Source organism: Arachis hypogaea, chromosome 18 (genome assembly GCF_003086295.3).
Source record: "Arachis hypogaea cultivar Tifrunner chromosome 18, arahy.Tifrunner.gnm2.J5K5, whole genome shotgun sequence".
Taxonomy (NCBI): domain Eukaryota; kingdom Viridiplantae; phylum Streptophyta; class Magnoliopsida; order Fabales; family Fabaceae; genus Arachis; species Arachis hypogaea.
Window position 1 is genome coordinate 85,454,492 of NC_092053.1, and position 7,966 is coordinate 85,462,457.

Genomic DNA, 7,966 nt, shown 5'->3' on the forward strand with positions numbered 1-7,966 from the left:
AACTCTATTATTATTATTTTTCTGTCCCCTCTTCTTCATATGAGCAGGAGCAAGGACAAGAATATTCTTGTTGAAGCAGATCCAGAACCTGAAAAGACTCTGAAAAAGAAACTAAGAGAGGCTAAATTACAACAATCCAGCAAGCACCTTTCAGAAATTTTCGAACAGGAAGAGGAGATGGCAGTCGAAAATAATAATAATGCAAGGAGGATGCTTGGTGACTTTACTGCACCTAATTCCAATTTACATGGAAGAAGCATCTCCATTCCTGCCATTGGAGCAAACAATTTTGAGCTGAAACCTCAATTAGTTTCTCTGATGCAGCAGAACTGCAAGTTTCATGGACTTCCATCTGAAGATCCTTTTCAGTTCTTAACTGAATTCTTGCAGATATGTGATACTGTTAAGACTAATGGAGTAGATCCTGAAGTCTACAGGCTCATGCTTTTCCCTTTTGCTGTAAGAGACAGAGCTAGAGTATGGTTGGACTCTCAACCCAAAGATAGCCTGAACTCTTGGGATAAGCTGGTCAAGGCTTTCTTAGCCAAGTTCTTTCCTCCTCAAAAGCTGAGTAAGCTTAGAGTGGATGTTCAAACCTTCAGACAGAAAGAAGGTGAATCCCTCTATGAAGCTTGGGAGAGATACAAAGAACTGACCAAAAAGTGTCCTTCTGACATGCTTTCAGAATGGACCATCCTGGATATATTCTATGATGGTCTATCTGAATTAGCTAAAATGTCATTGGATACCTCTGCAGGTGGATCCATTCACCTAAAGAAAACGCCTGCAGAAGCTCAGGAACTCATTGACATGGTTGCTAATAACCAGTTCATGTACACTTCTGAGAGGAATCCTGTGAGTAATGGGACGCCTATGAAGAAGGGAGTTCTTGAAATTGATACTCTGAATGCCATACTGGCTCAGAATAAAATATTGACTCAGCAAGTCAATATGATTTCTTAGAGTCTGAATGGAATGCAAGCTGCATCCAACAGTACTCAAGAGGCATCTTCTGAAGAAGAAGCTTATGATCCAGAAAACCCTGCAATAGTAGAGGTGAATTACATGGGTGAACCTTATGGAAACACCTATAAACCCTCATGGAGAAATCACCCAAATCTCTCGTGGAAGGATCAACAAAAGCCTCAACAAGGCTTTAATAATGGTGGAAGAAATATGTTTAACAATAGTAAACCTTTTCCATCATCCACTCAGCAACAGACAGAGAACTCTGAACAAAATACCTCTAATTTAGCAAACTTAGTCTCTGATCTATCTAAGGCCACTGTAAGTTTCATGAATGAAACAAGGTCCTCCATTAGAAATTTGGAGGCACAAGTGGGCCAGCTGAGTAAAAGGATCACTGAAATCCCTCCTAGTACTCTTCCAAGCAATACAGAAGAAAATCCAAAAGGAGAGTGCAAGGCCATTGACATAGTCAACACGGCCGAACCTGGAGAGGAAGGGGAGGACGTAAATCCCAGTGAGGAAGACCTCCTGGGACGTCCAGTGATCAATAAGGAGTTTCCGTTTGAGGAACCAAAGGAATCTGAGACTAATCTAGAGACCATAGAGATTCCATTGAACCTCCTTATGCCCTTCATGAGCTCTGGCGAGTTTTCATCTTCTGAAGAGAATGAGGATGTTACTGAAGAGCAAGTTACCAAGTACCTTGGTGCAATCATGAAGTTGAATGCCAAATTATTTAGTATTAAGACTTGGGAAGATGAACCTCCCTTGTTCACCAATGAACTAAGTGATCTGGATCAACTGACATTGCCTCAGAAGAAACAGGATCCTGAAAAGTTCGTAATACCTTGTACCATAAGCAACATGATCTTTCAAAAGGCTCTGTGTGACCTTGGTTCAGGGATAAACCTCATGCCCCTTTCTGTAACAGAGAAACTGGGAATCTTTGGGGTGCAAGCTGCTAAAATCTCATTAGAGATGGCAGATAATTCAAGAAAACAGGCTTATGGACAAGTAGAGGACGTGTTAGTAAAGGTTGAAGGCCTTTACATCCCTGCTGATTTCATAGTCCTAGGTACTGGGAAAGATGAGGATGAATCCATTATCCTTGGAAGACCCTTCCTAGCCACAGCAAGAGCTGTAATTGATGTTGACAGAGGTGAACTAGTCCTTCAATTAAACAAGGACTCCCTTGTGTTTAAAACTCAAGGTCATCCTTCTGTAAACATGGAAAAGAGGCACAGTAAGCTTCTCTCAAAACAGAGTCAACCAGAGCCCCCACAGTCAAACTCTAAGTTTGGTGTTGGGAAGTCTCAACAATGCTCTGAACATCTGTGAGGCTCCATGAGAGCCCACTGTCAAGCTATTGACATTAAAGAAGTGCTTGTTGGGAGGCAACCCAATTTTTACTTATTTAATTTTATTTTTCTTGTTCTTTCTTGTTTTATTAGGTTCATGATCATGTGGAGTCACAAAATAAATATAAAAATTGAAAATGGAATCAAAAATAGTAGAAGAAAAATCACACCCTGGAGGAAGACCTTATTGGCGTTTAAACGCCAGTAAGAAGCATCTGGCTGGCGTTCAACGCCAGAACAGAGCATGGTTCTGGCGCTGAACACCCAAAATGGGCAGCATCTGGGCGTTTGAACACCAGAATTGCACCCTGGAGAAGAGCTGGCGCTGAACGCCCAGAACAAGCATAGTTCTGGCGTTCAACGCCAGAAATGGGCAACAAATGGGCGTTCAACGCCCAGAACAAGCACCAATCTGGCGCTGAACGCCCAGAGTTGTGTGCAAGGGCATTTTGCATGCCTAATTTGGTGCAAGGTTGTAAATCCTTGAACACCTCAGGATCTGTGGACCCCACAGGATCCCCACCTACCTCCACTCACTTCTTCTCACCCCTCTTTCACACAATCCCATAAACACTCTTCCCCAAAACTCTTCACCAATCACCTCAATCTCTCTTCCCTATAACCACTTCACCACTCACATCCATCCACTCTTCCCCATAAACCTACCTCATAAACCCCCCTCCCCTCCCTATATAAAGCCCTCCATTCTTCCTCATTTTCACACAACACAACCCTCTCTTCTCTTCTTGGCCGAATACACCTCTCCCTCCTCTCCTCCATATTTTCTTCTTCTTCTTCATCTATTCTTTCTTCTCTTGCTCGAGGGCAAGCAATATTCTAAGTTTGGTGTGGTAAAAACATAAGCTTTTTGTTTTTCCATTACCATTGATGGCACCCAAGACCGGAGAATCCTCTAGAAAAGGGAAAGGGAAGACAAAAGCTTCCACCTCTGAGTCATGGGAGATGAAAAGATTCATCTCCAAAGCTCATCAAGACCACTTCTATGATGTTGTGGTCAAGAAGAAGGTGATCCCCGAGGTCCCTTTCAAGCTCAAGAAGAATGAGTATCCGGAGATCTGACATGAAATCCAAAGAAGAGGTTGGGAAGTTCTAACAAACCCCATCCAACAAGTCGGCATCCTAATGGTTCAAGAGTTCTATGCCAATGCATGGATCACTAGGAACCATGATCAAAGTAAGAACCCAAACCCAAAGAATTATATTACAATGGTTCGGGGGAAATACTTAGATTTTAGTCCGGAAAATGTGAGGTTGGCGTTAAACTTGCCTATGATGCAAGGAGATGCACGCCCCTACACTAGAAGGGTCAACTTTAATCAAAGGTTGGACCAAGTCCTCATGGACATATGTGTGGAAGGAGCTCAATGGAAGATTGACTCCAAAGGCAAGCTGGTTCAATTAAGAAGACTGGACCTCAAGCCTGTGGCTAGAGGATGGTTGGAGTTCATCCAACGCTCCATCATCCCCACTAGCAACCGATCTGAAGTTACTGTGGATCGGGCCATCATGATTCATAGCATCATGATTGAAGAGGAAGTAGAAGTTCATGAAGTCATCTCCCTTGAATTCTACAAAATAGCCAAAAAGCCCTCTCTTGGGGCAAGGCTAGCTTTTCCTCATCTTATTTGCCATCTATGTTACTCAGCTGGAGCTTTCATAGAAGGAGACATTCCCATTGAGGAAGAGAAGCCCATCACTAAGAAAAGGATGGAGCAAGCAAGAGAGCCCATTCATGGATCTCAAGAGACGCATGAAGCTCATGAGATCCCGGAGATGCCTCAAATGCATTTTCCTCCACAAAACTATTGGGAGCAAATCAACACCTCCCTAGAAGAATTAAGTTCCAACATGGGACAATTAAGGGTGGAACATCAAGAGCACTCCATCATCCTTCATGAAATAAGAGAAGATCAAAAAGCAATGAGGGAGGAGCAACAAAGACAAGGAAGAGACATAGAAGAGCTCAAGAACATCATTGGTTCCTCAAGAAGGAAACGCCAACATCACTAAGGTGGACTCATTCGTTGTTCTTACATTCTCTATCTTTCGTTTTCTCTATGTTAAGTGCTTATCCATGTTTGTGTCTTCATTACATGATCATTAGTATTTAGTAACTTTGTCTTAAAGTTATGAATGTCCTATGAATCCATTACCTCTCTTAAATGAAAACTGTTTTAATTCAAAAGAACAAGAAGTACATGAGTTTTGAATTTATCCTTGAACTTAGTTTAATTATATTGATGTGGTGACAATGCTTCTTGTTTTCTAAATGAATGCTTGAACAGTGCATATGTCTTTTGAAGTTGTTGTTTAAGAATGTTAAATATGTTGGCTCTTGAAAGAATGATGATAAGGAGACATGTTATTTGATAATCTGAAAAATCATAAAAATGATTCTTGAAGCAAGAAAAAGCAGCAAAGAACAAAGCTTGCAGAAAAAAATAGCGAAAAAATAGAAAGAAAAAAAAGAGAAAAAGCAAGCAGAAAAAGCCAAAAGCTCTTAAAACCAAGAGGCAAGAGCAAAAAGCCAATAACCCTTAAAACCAAAAGGCAAGGGTAAATAAAAAGGATCCCAAGGCTTTGAGCATCAGTGGATAGGAGGGCCTAAAGGAATAAAATCCTGGCCTAAGCGGCTAAACCAAGTTGTCCCTAACCATGTGCTTGTGGCGTGAAGGTGTCAAGTGAAAACTTGAGACTGAGCGGTTAAAGTCAAGGTCCAAAGCAAAAGAAGAGTGTGCTTAAGAATCCTGGACACCTCTAATTGGGGACTTTAGCAAAGCTGAGTCACAATCTGAAAAGGTTCACCCAATTAAGTGTCTGTGGCATTTATGTATCCGGTGGTAATACTGGAAAACAAAGTGCTTAGGGCCACGGCCAAGACTCATAAAATAGTTGTGTTCAAGAATCATCATACTGAACTAGGAGAATCAATAACACTATCTGAACTCTGAGTTCCTATAGATGCCAATCATTCTGAACTTCAATGGATAAAGTGAGATGCCAAAACTATTCAAGAGGCAAAAAGCTACAAGTCCCGCTCATTTAATTGGAGCTATGATTCATTGATAGTTTGAAATTTATAGTATATTCTCTTCTTTTTATCCTATTTGATTTTCGGTTGCTTGGGGACAAGCAACAATTTAAGTTTGGTGTTGTGATGAGCGGATAATTTATACGCTTTTTGGCATTGTTTTTAGTATGTTTTTAGTAGAATCTAGTTACTTTTAGGGATGTTTTCATTAGTTTTTATGTTAAATTCACATTTCTGGACTTTACTATGAGTTTGTGTGTTTTTCTGTGATTTCAGGTATTTTCTGGCTGAAATTGAGGGACTTGAGCAAAAATCAGATTCAGAGATTGAAGAAGGACTGCTGATGCTGTTGGATTCTGACCTCCCTGCACTCAAAGTGGATTTTCTGGAGCCACAGAACTCAAAATGGCGCGCTTCCAATTGCGTCGGAAAGTAGACATCCAGGGCTTTCCATACTTTGGCCGAGTTTAGATGACGTAAAAGGGCGTTGAACGCCAGTTCTACGCTGCTGTCTGGAGTTAAACGCCAGAAACACGTCACAAGCCAGAGTTGAACGCCAGAAATACGTTACAAACTGGCGTTCAACTGCAAGATTGACCTCTACACATGTAACATTCAAGCTCTGCCCAAGCACACACCAAGTGGGCCCCGGAAGTGGATTTATGCATCAATTACTTACTTTTGTAAACCCTAATAACTAGTTTAGTATAAATAGGACTTTTTACTATTGTATTAGACATCTTTGATAAGTTTTATGCTATCTTAGAATATCATGGGGGCTGGCAATTCGGCCATGCCTGAACCATTATCACTTATGTATTTTCATACGGTAGAGTTTCTGCACTCCACAGATTAAGGTGTGGAGCTCTGCTGTTCCTCAAAGATTAATGCAAAGTACTACTATTTTTCTATTTAATTCAACTTATTCCGCTTCTAAGATATTCATTCGCACTTCAACCTGAATGTGATGAACGTGACAATCATCATCATTCCCCCACGAATGCGTGCCTGACAACCATTTCCGTTCCACCTTAGATTGAATGAGTATCTCTTGGATCTCTTAATCAGAATCTTCGTGGTATAAGCTAGATTGATGGCGGCATTCATGAGAGTCCGGAAAGTCTAAACCTTGTCTGTGGTATTCCGAGTAGGACTCTGGGATTGAATGACTATGACGAACTTCAAACTCGCGAGTGCTGGGCGTAGTGACAGACACAAAAGGAGGGTGAATCCTATTCCAGTATGATCGAGAACCTCATATGATTAGCCGTGCTGTGACAGAGCATTTGGACCATTTTCACAAGAGGATGGGATGCAGCCATTGACAAGGGTGATGCCTCCAGACGATTAGCCATGCAGTGACAGCGCATCGGACCATTTTCCAGAGAGGATAAAAAGTAGCCATTGACAACGGTGATGTCCTTACATAAAGCCAGCCATAGAAAGGAGTAGGACTGATTGGATGAAGACAGCAGGAAAGCAAAAGTTTAGAGGGACGAAAGCATCTCTATACGCTTATCTGAAATTCTCACCAATGATATACATAAGTATTTCTATCTTTATTTTCTATTTATTTATTAGTATTTTCGAAAACTCCATAATCAATCATTATCCGCCTGACTGAGATTTACAAGATGACCATAGCTTGCTTCATACCAACAATCTCCGTGGGATCGACCCTTACTCACATAAGGTTTTATTACTTGGACGACCCAGTGCACTTGCTGGTTAGTGGTATCGAAGTTGTGAATGAAAAACAATTTATTAAGACGTGCGTACAGAGTTTTTGACGCTATTGCCTGAGATCACAATTTCGTGCACCAGTCATCCTTCTAGCTCCAAATTCATCAAGGTCAATGGACATCGCCTGAAGCTTTATCATGGAGAAAAGATTAAGGATCACAAAGAACTAGAGGTTTTCCTCTTGGAAGACCCACCAACAAAAGTAGAATGAGTCTGAAGAACATCCAACTTAAGGACGTAAAAGCAAAGTGCTAGGTGGGAGACAACCCACCATGGTATGATCGTTCAGTTTCAGTCTTAGTTTTATGTTACTTTATTCTATTTGTATTTTTTGTTAATGACTCTTCTCATAATCTCTGCATATAGCCTGCATTCGCATTTCCGTACTGCAAAAAAAAAATGCACGCGACGCGTAAGCGTCGCTGACGCGTCCGCGTCATAGGTGCATTCGGAAGAAAAGAGAATTGAACAGAGAGTCACGCGGGAGCATGGCTGGAGGCGTGCCTTAGGCACAAACACGACCACGCGAACGCGTCAGTGATGCGTCCGCGTTGCGAAACCAGCCTTCCACGCATGCGCGTCGCCCATGCGCACGCGTGACCCTGCAAAATCGACGTAAAGAGGTATATGGCAGCAAGTTGTGATGGAGTGGGGCTGGACTCGTGCTAGAAACACAAGCCCTACCACGCGAACGCATGTCCCACGCGTCTGCGTCATTTTCAAAATATTGCCATTCACGCGTGCCCGTGACCCACGCGCACGCGTCACCTCAAATTTTGGCTATATGCAAACAAAACAGAGAGTTGTGCGTACACGAGGCTGCATTCGCGCCAGTAGCACAAAT

The 7,966-nt window shown here is 41.9% G+C and overlaps 1 non-coding gene across 1 annotated transcript; it reads right to left on the reverse strand.

Annotated features, from left to right (window-relative positions):
* Positions 1–573: 573 nt before the first annotated feature.
* On the reverse strand, positions 574–681 carry LOC112774814 (small nucleolar RNA R71). The gene has a single exon (XR_003189273.1). It is a non-coding gene; the product is annotated as a small nucleolar RNA R71 (small nucleolar RNA).
* Positions 682–7,966: the final 7,285 nt, after the last annotated feature.